This window comes from Puma concolor, chromosome A3 (genome assembly GCF_028749965.1).
Source record: "Puma concolor isolate L17-30 chromosome A3, mPumCon1.1.hap2, whole genome shotgun sequence".
Classification (NCBI taxonomy): Eukaryota; Metazoa; Chordata; class Mammalia; order Carnivora; family Felidae; genus Puma; species Puma concolor.
Genome location: NC_141669.1, coordinates 43,233,222 through 43,247,085, shown reverse-complemented (window position 1 = coordinate 43,247,085; position 13,864 = coordinate 43,233,222). Strand labels below are relative to the sequence as shown.

The following is a 13,864-nucleotide window of genomic DNA, read 5'->3' as shown; positions in this document are numbered from 1 at the left end:
CAAAGAGATATGTGCACTCCATATTTATTGCAACATTCTTTACAACAGCCAAGATATCGAAGCAACCGAAGTGTACATCAATAGATGAATGGATGAAGAAGATGTGATGTGTATGCACCATGGAATATTACTCATCCATTAAAAAGAAAGAAATGTTGCTATTTGTAACAACATATTTAGACCTGGACAGTATTATGCTAAGTGAAATAAGTCAGACAGAGAAAGACAAATACCATATCATCTCACTTATATGTGGAATAAAAAAAATGAATAAACAAAACAGAAATAGACCCATAGATACTGGAAACAAACTGTTGTTGGGGAAGGGTTGGGGGCAGGCAAAATAGGTGAAGGAGGTTAAGAAGTACACACTTACAGTCCTAAAATAAGTAAGCCATCAGGATGTTATGTATAGCATAGGGAATGTATATAGTCAGTAATACTGTAATGGCTTTGCAACTTAGATGGTAACTAGACTTATTGTGGGGAGCATTTCAGAATGTATAAAAATATTGAATCACTATGATCTACACCTGAAACTAATAGGATATTTTATGCCAGATTAAACAAAACTCAATATGGGATGCTTGAGTGGCCCAGTCAGTTAAGATCTGACTCTTGATTTCAGGTCAGGTCATGATCCCACAGTCATTGGATCGAGCCCCGTATACGCTGACAGTGCAGAGCCTGCTTGGGATTCTCTCTCTCCCTCTTTCTCTGTCCCTCCCCTGTTCGTGCACACACACTCTCTCTCTCAAAATAAATAAATAAACATTTTAAAAAAATTTAAACTCAATGAATTTAAAAGAAAAGAAATCATACAATACCTACTCTGTAACCACAATGAATTTAATTTTATATCAATACCAGGATGATAGCTTGAAAATCAAAAAATAAATTAAGATTAAATAACATGCTTCAAAATAACACATGGTTAAAGAAAAATGTCACAAGAGAAATTAAAATATTTTGAACTAAATGTAAATGAAAATACAATTTATCAAAGTTAGTGGACTGCAGAGAAAGCAGTGCTAGGAGAGAAATTAATAACATTAACCATATATGTTAGAAAATAAGAAAAAAATATGTAAGTTTTCACCTGAGGAAACAAGAAAAAGAAGAGTAAATTAAATGCACAACAATAATAAAAGAAATAATAAATATTAAAGTCAAAGTGAATTAAATTGAGAATGAGAAATCAGTAGAGAAATCGATGAAACCAAGTTTATGCTTTGAAAAGATCAACAAAATAAATGTCTCTAGCCATGCTAAGAAAATAAGTGAGAAAACAAATTATTATTAATGTAAGGAATGAAGAGGTAATGTCATTAATGATTCCTTGGATGTTAAAAGGAAAATAAGTGAATAATATGAAAAATTCTATGCCCACAAATTTGGTAACTTAGATTATAGTGATCAATTCCTTTAAAGACACAATCTGTACAAAGTCACAAAGGAGGAGACAATTTGAATGTTTAACTATTAAAGAAATTTATTAGTAATAATTAATATGTACTTATATTAGTATATTATATAAATTAGTGTATTATATAAATATACTATTCAATAATTAATAATTTATTCTTTCATAATTACTAATGCTGGGAAGATGACATTACCCTAATTACAAACCAGACAAAAACATTGTAAGGAAAGAAAACTACTGACCAATATCTCACATGAAGATAAGTGAAAAAAACTTATCATAAAATACTAGAAAATTAAATCCAATAATTTATAAAAATATATACCATGATGAAGTCTGATTTATTCTGTGTATGTAAGATGATTTCAGCATCTTAATAGAAAATCATTTAATTAATAGAAAAGTTAATTAACTAATAGTTAATATTAATTAATAGTTTCTATTAATTAATTAATAGAAAATCAATCAATGTATTTCTTTACATAAATAAGCTGAAGAAGAGCAATCAAGTATTTCAATAGATGCATTTAAAAAATTTGACAAAACTCAACACACATTCATGATAAAAAAAATCTCAACAAATTAAAAATAGAGTGGAGTTTCTTCAACTTGAAGACATTTACAAAAAATCTACAGATGATACCATATTCAATGGGGAGAAATTCAAACTTTTCTCACTAAGATCAGAAACAAGGAAACGTATCCCTTCTCACTGCTTGTTTTCAACATCGAAAAGTATCCCTTCTCACACTTGTTTTCAACATCATATTGGAAGTCCAGTCTAATGCAATAAGGCAAAACAAGATAAGGGCTACAGATTGGGAAAAAAGAAATATAACTGTGTTCTCAGATGACATAATTGTCTATGTAAGAAATGTTAATTCCATTGGAAATTAACCCTTTCTTACCTTCTTTATGTCTTGCAAGGTAGCAGTTAGAAGCAACATTTTACTAGAGTATCAGATTTGCAATGAATATGAGGAGAGAATAAAGTGTTTCTTCTGGCCTTTGGAAATAGTTATCCAAACTTCCTTATTTCATACTTGATGAAACTGATGCCTAGAGAAGAAAATGACAAATAATGACATTAGCAATGCAGTGTCACTAAGTGTGCACCAGGACCAAAAGGTTGTTATTGTCCAGTATTAACCTGGTCTATCAAACTCATGTTGGGAACAACTGAAGATGACAAAACAAAACAAAAACAAAAACAAAAAACAAACAAACAAACATAAAAACTTCTTCCAGTTAAAATATGTGCTATTTATAGTAGCCTTCTGGACGCAGTCTTTCTTACTTGTCCCACTAGTGATTCTAGAGAAAAGAATCAGATTTGCAGACTCTTGCTACATCTCTCACCTCTTATTAAAGCTGCAACAGTTAAATCCATCTACTTAGGAGGCTAGCTCTAAGGGACCATGTGAAGAGAAATGAGGGAAGTAATTTGTCATGCAACACATCTAGTCACCATGGAATATTGACACACTCATTATCACTCCACGCAAGTTACCCACATGCCCAAATGGGCACTTTTGTCATAGAGCCCAAAGGGGTAAGTACATTTTGCTATGGAATTTTAACATTTCTTAGATCTTTAATTTCACTTTAAAAATCTACAGATATTAATCTATTTACCAATTTCCTGAAGGCTCGGTCTGCTGTGACGTAGTACTTTCTCTGGGATGACAGCATATTTGCGAGGGAAAAAAAAATACATTTGGTAACCAAAACACATGGGTCACAGTCTACTTGTAAGAGTAGATAAACAAAAGGGCTTACAGACTTAATGATCTTGTTCATTCTCTCCCCTCCATTTATTCTGATTACTTTATGCTTATTTTAATCTAATCATACAGTACATGGTTGTATATACTATTTTGTTTTTTTAGACAAGGAGACATAACATAAACACATATTCATCGACAGAGGTATTGGTTAAGAGATTTATTTGTTGTCCTCATCCAATAACTGGTATGGTAGACAACGATAAAATACAGAAGAATTTTTAATTATTTAGAGTGTGGTAAGATTAGCTGTTTTTCTATTTACCAGAATAAAGTGGACATTGGTTTTCTTTGGTATCTAAGTTCCTTGATGGGGTAGATAGTGGAGTGTACACAACAGAAGAACCAGAAACATGAAGTTTTAATAGCCTCACAGCCATTGAGGACTATCCCCTGCATCTGAAATAACACAGCTTTCAATGCCATTTATGAAGATGTCTAAGTATGGAAGGGTGGAATCCAATCACAGAATAAACTCAGTTATTGATGAGCATGCTGATGGGTTGAGAAGAGAGGCCCAGACTCACAGTAAATCCTCTGGAGTTTGTTGTGGAACTACAGTAAAGGCAGAGATTCCTGCTTCCAAAGGTAATGATTTGTCTCCTTACCGATGATACCAGATATTGCTCACTCCTTACTGTGCAACCAGTGTAAATTAATCTGAGTCAATATAATTTTGTTTGTTTATTTAGTCATAAAAGGACAGCACAATAATCTATATTCTGTTATCAGTGGTGAGCTGACAAAAATGAAATAGTCCCAGTGTTTGGTGAAAGTTGGTAAAAAGTTGAAATATGAGGATATATTACTGGGCAGATGGGTTTCTATGGCAGAATATTGCTTGAATGTGTATAGGTCACACAGCAAGCTTGGAAATGTGTCTGCGACTGATAGATTATGAAAAGAGGAAGGAAAAGACTGAAGATATTGCAGAAATCTTGTTTCCTCTCCTCACCTTCTCCACTTCCTCCCTAGAGCAATCAGTCCCTCAGTAGAGAAGGGGGTGAAGAAATGTGTTTGAGAGCTTCATGTATTATTATATTTGTATGTATTATAATGTCTTACTTATTATAATGAATACAGTAGGGAAGATCATTGTTATTGACTACTACTAGTTTGAAATCTATCAAGAGTAGTAAAGAAAATACAAAGAGATAGATGAAACAGGTAGAGGACTGTGTGAATGGTGGAAATAAATAGCATCTATTTCACTGGTAGAATAAGGCATCCCTCTACCCCGACAAGTGTGCACTAGACATATCAGTACCGCTCTTCTGCTTACAGATACTGGTTGTGAAAAATGTACACCTCATGTTTTGATCTATTTTAGACTAGATTTTTAAATAAAAAATTGTGTTTCAAATATAATGTGGTATTTAAGCAGCTAAGTTGTTAATCAGTGGTAAAAGACACAGGCCTTGGGGAAACACTGTAAATGGTGCCATGGACCAAATGCTTGTGTCTCTCTCTCCCTTTGCCTAATTAATATGTTGAAACCTTAGCTCAGTGTGATGGTATTTGGCGGTGGGGCTTTTCTACGTAGATTACATCATGAAGGTGGGGTCCTCATGATTGGATTAATGCCCTTAAAAGAAGAGGAAGGGGCAGGAGAGCTCATTCTCTCCAGGAGTACAGGAGGAAAAGCCATGTGAGCACAGAGATGGAAGGTGGCTGTCTACCAGCCGGGGAGCTGGCTCTCACTAGTCACTGAATTGGCCAGAACCTTAATGGTGTACTTACCAGCCTCCAGAACTGTAACACATAAATGGTTGTTTTCTGAGTAACTCAGGCTGAGGTATTTTGTTATAGCTGTCTAACCTGACTAAACAAATGGACTTTGGAAAACAAAAATAAATTAGCATGCAGTTTTTGATTTGTTTCATTACTTCTCCATTATTCTACAGCTTAACATCCTATTCATCTCAATATTTAACATGGACTAATATACAAAGTTTTGTGTTAGTGATATTATAGGGGGAAATGGTATGGCGGCATTAAACTTTGAAGAATGTATGGAATTGAAATTAAAGCATAATAATAGAAACATAATTAAAATAATATGCATTGAAACAAAAATTGGGTTGTGAACATTTACAAATAAGAATTGCAATATTAATTGTACATATATCTACAATCATTAACTACATTATAAAATATAAAGAGATAATTAGCAATAATAAGAACCTTCATTCTAAATGGTCTCTTGGTAATTTTGTAAAGATCTAAAAAAATCACCAAAATACAAACAGTTGTAATTTCTAGGTGGAAGATACAGAGTAAATTTTAGTTTTCTATTTATATTCTTCCATGTTAAAAAATCTAAAATGTATATATATTTAATCTCATATTTAATAATTAGAGATGAATAAATCACTTAATCAGGTTTTTAGTCTGGTCACATATCTGATTTTCTGCTTTCAGGATCATCTCTCATCCCATACATCAAAGTAATTTATGTTTGAATAGTTCTTAGATATCTGCAATTTGTCTTGTTGCTTCCTTGAGGGTAGAGACTATGACTATGCTTTATTCTTGCTAATATTCTCTGTCGTCAGCATTCACTAGTTGATAAATACAGGAATGAATAATTACATATATTGATGCTTTCATTCCCCTAATCCAAAAGCCTGCATTTAGTTCACACTGCCCATAGGCTATAAAGTCCATACTTTGCAAAGTCTCTAGATTTTCTTGCTAGATAACCACTCCGTGTTAAATTTAAATTCTATTCACGTGATGGTGATTAGTTTGTGCCCTGGTACATGTGTATTTTTATACTGTTGGGAACATTCTACAGGGGAGTGATGCTAGCCTATCTCAAAAGGCCCTATGGAATATTTTCAGAATACAATTTCATACATACAAAATCCCATCCCAATACAGAGACAGTCCCAAAAAGAAATTTCTTTCCAGGTGAGGAAAACTAATATGTACACATTAAGCTGTTCCTAGTTTGTAAGACTTAGGAGGAGAAATTTTTAGCTAAAGCATGTATCTGAAGATGCAGAGAAGTTAAAATCTAGGAACAATGCAGGGATTTATATGTGGTCCTGCTGTCTTTCACCTTCAGCAAAACTGGCTTTGTTTTCCTTCCAAATGTAGTAAAGGTACTGAGCAACACACTTTATCAGGCAGCGTCCAACCTCCTGGTGGAAACTCACCATTCACATGCAAGTTTGTCTGAGACAGATGTCTTTAGCCATAGCATAAAATTAGGCTGCTCAAATTTAACATTTGACTATTTCCATAGTTTGCCCAAAAATGTGTTTTGAAGTCGATTTCTGACTTTATAAGAATAATAAAACCCTTAACTGAATACATTTTTCTTTACTTCTTCAAATTTCAGTCTGTAGTGTAGGGAAATGGCAGGACTTAATTGCTTAATATCGAAATAATAAAAGTGTACAAGTTGGTATGGGCCAGGAAGAGTAGTCAAGACTACCTATCATGCGCATCTCCTTTTATGTTTTTCTCAACCTCTTTATCATTTTCCTGAAAACCATCCAGTGTCCTCAGATGTCTTGCCTAACTAGACCAACTTACTCATTGTTTTATCCTCCATGAAAAAATGCCCATTTCTAAAATTAGCACTCCTTCCAAAAATATAATTTTTTATTAGTTTAGGTTTTAACCAATTTTTGAGAACAATATTTAATTAATACTAAACTGCTAACATCTCAAAAATTAATTTTAGGGGCGCCTGGGTGGCGCAGTCGGTTAAGAGTCCGACTTCAGCCAGGTCACGATCTCGCGGTCCGGGAGTTCGAGCCCCGCATCAGGCTCTAGGCTGATGGCTCAGAGCCTGGAACCTGTTTCCGATTCTGTGTCTCCCTCTCTCTCTGCCCCTCCCCCGTTCATGCTCTGACTCTCTCTGTCCCAAAAATAAATAAAGGTTGAAAAAAAAAATTTAAAAAACAAAAATTAATTTTAACATGTTTTCTAAGAGAGAAAAGTTATGTTATATACAAAGGTCTATTAAAATATTAGGTATTTTCACATAGCAATATACATTCTAGAAATCTGTTAAATGAAATGATATTTATACATCTGTTTATTAATTCTTGCAAATACATATGAATATGTATTTCAGGACCGTTTACAATATTTAAATAAAACACATCATTGTCCAGGAATAACTAAATAGGTTTCAACACAATAATACTATGTGCAATTATGTAAAATTATGCAGAATTATGCAGCAGTTAACAATTATGCTTATTAATAGTTTGTGCATTCATTAAAAATTCACATTTCATCTTCAGAATGCTAAAATGTATTAATAAAGTTATTATAATTATAAAACTTCATATATGTGATTATATGAAATCTAGAAAATTTATAATTCCCTAAATAGTAATAATTAATATATTCTGTGAGTATGGGTTATTTTCCATACTGATACTAAGCTCATTTAACAATTTCTTTTTCAGAAAAATGTATATTTTCATTACATGCTATGATAAAACTTTATTTTCCAAAAAAGCAGCGTGTATTATAATAGAAAGTGAGTACAATGTATGAAATAATACATACATATATTATCCATAAGATTTTAGCAACTATGGTTTTTTGTATTCTATAAAAAGATGCATATGAAAGTAATTCTAAGGAAAAAAGAACATAATGCTCTTTTGTAACCTGCTTTATTAATGTGATAGTTTTGTAAAATTTCCTGCATGTCATTAACAATTATTTCCCAGCGACTTAGGTAATTTATATATTAAAGTCTGAACCATACTAGGGTAGTAGATTTCCAATATACATTAAAAAACAAACAGGGACGCCTGGGTGGTTCAGTCGGTTAAGCGGCCGACTTAGGCTCAGGTCATGATCTCGCGGTCTGTGAGTTCAAGCCCCGCGTCGAGCTCTGTGCTGACAGCTCGGAGCCTGGAACCTGTTTCTGATTCTGTGTCTCCCTCTCTCTGACCCTCCCCCGTTCATGCTCTGTCTCTCTCTGTCTCAAAAATAAATAAACGTTAAAAAAAAAAATAAAAAAACAAACAAAAAAGTTTTCTCTAGGAATAAATTCTCAAAGAGGGGTAGATGAGCCAAAGGGCATGCTAACTTAGGGCTCTTGCTTTACTTTGTACTCCTGTCACTAGAAATATTAGGTAATAATTGGTTTAACTAGCCACAGCTGAAAGTTCCCACTCATCTAGCCAAGTACCAATACTGGATGATACCATAAAAACAGCCACAGAAACAAAAGGGGAAACAATTATGGTATTTTTTTTCTAGTTTCACAAAAAGCTAGTTACTGCTTCAAGTTCTATTTCTTTTATTAGATGTAAATATGGATATATTTCACTTGTGTATTACCCCTCTCTCTTTTTTTTATTTGGTGAACTTCCTTCTCATATCTCTTACTAATTTTATGTTAGAGTTTACATTTTTTCATACCAAAATTTATGGGGCACTTGGGTGGTGCATTTGGTTGAGTGTCTGACTCGGTTTCAGTCCAGGCCATGATCCCAGGGTTGTGATATCAAGTCCAGCAATGGACTCTGCACTGGGCATGGAGCCTACTTAAGATTCTGTCCCTCTGTCCCTCTCCCCAGCTCATGCTCTCTCTCTTAAAATAATAATAATAATAATAATAATAATAATAATAATAATAATATCAGACAGTTTCATACTAATTTTGAATATTTTTGGTGGATAATAATGTAGTTTGAGATAAAATTTGTGTAAAAAATTTTTTATTAAAAGATAGCCATGCTCATTTGTTTATGTATTGTCTAGGGCTACTCTCATTCTATAACCTGTAGAATAGAGTATTTGTGACAGACCTGTATAACCTGGAGGTGGAAAATGTTCAGCACCTGTCAGAGAGAAGTTAAAAATAAGGGGGAAAACATATGTACACACACACATTATAAAATTATGTTTAATCTTCATCTTCATTCAACTTATTCTTTGATATCATATTCTTGTACCTAAGGTATTTTTTTAAATTTCTTTAGATCTGATTTGCTGGAAATAAATTATCTATCTAACTTTGTCTACAAAGTTTTTTTTCATGTTGTATTTTTAATCAAGACTTTACATTTTTAGAGCAATTTTAGGTTGAGAAGTAAGTACAGAGATTTCCCATATATCCTCTGATGCCATCCACATATAGACTCCCTACAGTATCAATCATCCCTACATAATAGTACATTTGTTACAATTAATAAACCTATACTGAAACATTGTAATCACCCAGTATCTATGTTTCACTGTTGGTTTCACTGTTGGTTCTGTACATTATGTAGGTTTGGACAAATATATAATGACATGTATGCATCACTATGGTATCATATACAGTATTTTACAGCCCTCAATATCCTCTGTGTTCTGCCTTTCCATACCTCCCTCCTCTGCAAACCTCATCTTTTAAATGTTTCCATAGCTGTGCCTTTTCTAAAATGTCATAAATTTAGAATCATATAGTATGTAGCCTTTTCGAGATTAGCTTCTTTCACTTAGTGATATGCTTTTAAGTTCCCTCCATATCCTTTCATGAGTTTGGCAGCTCATTTCTTTTTAGTGCCAAATAATATTCCATTGTTTGGATGTACCACAGTTTATCCATTCCCCTACTGAAGGACATCTTGGTTGCTTCCAAGTTTCAACAATTATAAATAAAACTACTATGAATGTTCTGGGGCGCCTGGGTGGCGCAGTCGGTTAAGCGTCCGACTTCAGCCAGATCACCATCTCGCGGTCCGTGAGTTCGAGCCCCGCGTCAGGCTCTGGGCTGATGGCTCGGAGCCTGGAGCCTGTTTCCGATTCTGTGTCTCCCTTTCTCTCTGCCCCTCCCCCGTTCATGCTCTGTCTCTCTCTGTCCCAAAAATAAATAAAAACGTTGAAAAAAAAAATTAAAAAAAAAACTACTATGAATGTTTGTGTGCAAGTTTTTGTGCTGACATAAATTCTCAGGTGTTTTGGATAAATACCTAAGACTGCTTATCCTATGTACTAGGGTTGGATCGTATGGTTCCTTAGGTACCACTGCTGGATTTTGTAGTGATAGTGTGTTTAGTTGTGTAAGAAACTGCCAAATTATCTTTCACAGTGGCTGTACACTTTGTGTTCCCACCAGCAGTAAATGAGAGTTTCCTTTGCTTAAGATCTTCACCAGCTTTTGATGTTAGTGTTCTGAAATTTGGCCATTCGAGTAAGTGTGTAGTGTTATCTTGCTATTGTTTTAATTTACATTTCCATGATAAAATAGGTTGTGGAATATCTTTTCATATGCTGTTTTGCCATGTGTATATCTGACTTGGTGTGGTGTCTGAATCTTTCATCTTTTTTTGTTGTCGTTATTGTTTAGTTTTACGTGTTCTTTTTATATATTGGACAACAATCTTTCATGGAATTTGGCAAATATTTTCTCTAAATCTGAGGCTTATCTTCTCATTGTCTTCACATTGTCTTTCATAGAACTTGTGTTTTCAATTATAATTAAGTCTAGATAATTGATTTTTTTTTCATGGATCATGCCTTTGGTGTGTTATCTAAACAGTCACCACCACCATACCCAAGGTCATCTAAGTTTTCTCCTGTGTTATAGTCAAGGAATTTATACTTTTGTGTTTCATACTTAGGTCTATGATCCATTTGGAGTCAAATTTTGTGAAGAATGTAAGATCTGGTTCTAGATTCTTTGGGGGATTTTTTTTTTTTTTTTTTTTTTTTTTTTTTTTTTTTTTTTTTGCATGTAGATGTACAGTTGTTCCAGTACCATTAGTTTGGAAGACTGTCTTTGCTCCATTATATTACTTTTGCTCCTTTCTCAGAGATCAATTGACTATATTTGTGGGGGTATATTTCTGGACTCCCTACTATATTCCATTGATCTCTTCATCCATTCTTTCACCAATACCACACACTGTCTTGATTACTATAGCATTATAATATGTCCTGAAGTAGAGTAGTGTCAGTTCTCCAACATTGTTCTTTTCCTTCAATATTGGGCTGGCCATTCAGGCTCTTTTGCCTCTTTATATAAAGTTTATCATTTTGTTGATATCCACTATATAGCTTGGTGGGATTTTGATGGGAATTGCATTGAATCTATGTATCAAGTTGAGAAGAAATGACATTGTGGCAATACTGAGCCATCCTATTCATAAACATGAAATATCTATCCATTTATTTAGTCCTTTGATTTTATTCATCACAGTCTTATAGTTTTCTCAGATCTTGTACATATTTTGCCAGATTTATACCTATGTATTTCATATTTTTGGCTGCTGATGGGAAAAGTTTTGTGTCTTTAATTTTAAAGTTACACTTTATAATAATTCCTGGTACATAGAAAATCCATTGACTTATATATTAACCTTGTATTAGAAATATTTTATAATTTGTTATGAGATTTCTGCTTTGATTGATGTGTTATTTAGAGGTGTGTTGTTTTTAAAAGAAAGAAAGAAAGAAAGAAAGAAAGAAAGAAAGAAAGAAAGAGAAAGAAGGAAGGAAGGAAGGAAGGAAGGAAGGAAGGAAGGAAGGGAGGGAGGAAGGAAGGAAGAAAAAGAAGTGTGTTGTTGAATCTCAAGGTATTTTGGGATTTTCCAGCTATCTTTCTGTTACTGATTTCCAGTTTAATTCCTTTGTGGTCTGAGAGTAAGCATTGCATTGTTTCTTGTATTTTAAATGTGTTAAGGTGTTTTATGGCCCAGAATGTGGTCTGTATTGGTGAATGTTCCATTCTTCAAAAGAATGTATATTTTGCTGTTGTTGGATGAAGTACTTTATACATGTCAATTATATCCAGGTGATAGCTGGTGTTGTTGAGTTCAACTGTGTTCTTACAGATTTTCTGCCTGCCAGATCTGTCCATCTGTGATAGAGGGGTGTTGAAGTCTCTAACTTAGATATGGATTCATCTATTTCTCTTTGAAGTTCCATTAGTTTTTGCCTCATGTGTTTGGTGGTCTACTGTTAGGTATATAAACAGTTGGGATGGTTATGTCTTCCTATATAATAAACATTTTATCACTGTTGTAATGCCCTGCCTCTATCCCTGATAATACTTTAGCTCTGAATTCTGTTCTATTTGAAATTGATATCGTTAATTTATTTTTTTTTTAAATAGTATTAGCATAGTACATCTTTATTCATGCATTTGTTTTTAATTCATGTGCCTTTTTATTTAAATTGGATTTCTTATAAACACTATATAGATAGGTCTTCTTTTTGATTGACTGAAAATCTTTGTCTTTTAATTGGTACATTTAGGCCATTGACATTCCAAGTGATTATTGCTATCCAATATACAATTGAATTGATATCTATTATATTCATTACTGTTTTCTATTTGTTGCCTTTGTTTTTATTCCTATTTTTGTCTTCCATTATTTTTTCTGCCTTTTGTGGTTTTAAGTACATATTTTATGATTCCATTTTCTCTCCTTTCTTAGCAAGTCACTTATATGGTTGACCCTTGAATAATATGGGGATTAGAAGCTCCACAAACCCACCCCTCCACTGCACAATTGAAAATTTACCTAAAACTTTTATGCCCCAGAAACAACTACTAATAGTCTGCTGTTGACTGGAAGATATACAATAACATAAACAGTCCATTAACACATTTTATGTATATGTATTATACACTACAGTCTCACAATGTACAAGCTAGAGAAAGAAAATGTTATTAAGAAAATCATAAGGAAGAGAAAATACATTTATAGTACTAAAGTCTAAAATATCCATGGAAGAGAAAATACATTTATATTACTAAAGTCTAAAATATCCATGTATAAATGGACCTGTGCAGTTCAAACCTGTGTTTTTCAAGGATCAACTGAATTTGGTAGTTTGTTTGTTTTGCTTTTATTTTTAACTCTTTTTTGGGAGGGACAGGAAGTAGGTTTTATTGGTGATTAAGGATTAGGCAGTGACTGAAGCTGATGACTTTAGGAATGTAGGGCCTGCCATTTCTCTAGGGCCACAATTAGAATATATTTGACCCCACAGCCAACAATGATGAGCTTCTTTTCAGCCACCATGTCTTCAAATTCATTCATATTAAACTTAGTAAAGCCTCTCTTCTTGAAGATGTGGGTCTTCCAGCAGCCAGATAACTTGAACTTGACCCTGCATAGGACCTCTGTCCTTGTTTTGTGGTGTGGAACTGGTGGATCTGATGGTTTGCCCAATGGGGATCTTGGCCGCTGTAGTCTAGGGCCAAAGGCACCCCACATATCTGTCTGGGGCCTAGAACGGAGACAACTTGAGGTCAGACATAAATGTCCAATAGAAAGGTCCGTCTCCATGTACTTAGGGCAAGCCATATGAGCAACAGACTGCATATACTACTAAGGAAGCTGCTGTTTGCAGTCATTGGACATCTAAAAAGAGCCTGGTCGGGGGGCGCCTGGGTGGCGCAGTCGGTTAAGCGTCCGACTTCAGCCAGGTCACGATCTCGCGGTCCGTGAGTTCGAGCCCCGCGTCGGGCTCTGGGCTGATGGCTCAGAGCCTGGGGCCTGTTTCCGATTCTGTGTCTCCCTCTCTCTCTGCCCCTCCCCCGTTCATGCTCTGTCTGTCTCTGTCCCAAAAATAAATAAACGTTGAAAAAAAAAATTTAAAAAAAAAAAAAAAAAAAAAAAAAAAGAGCCTGGTCGGTTTAATTGGCTGCAGTTTGCTTTTGTTGTTGTTTTGTTTC

General features: G+C 34.1%; 1 pseudogene; it reads right to left on the bottom strand.

Moving 5' to 3' along the window:
- Positions 1-13,463: 13,463 nt before the first annotated feature.
- Positions 13,464-13,611, bottom strand: LOC112869742 (small nucleolar RNA SNORA70; annotated as a pseudogene).
- Between the last annotated feature and the right edge of the window lie 253 nt (positions 13,612-13,864).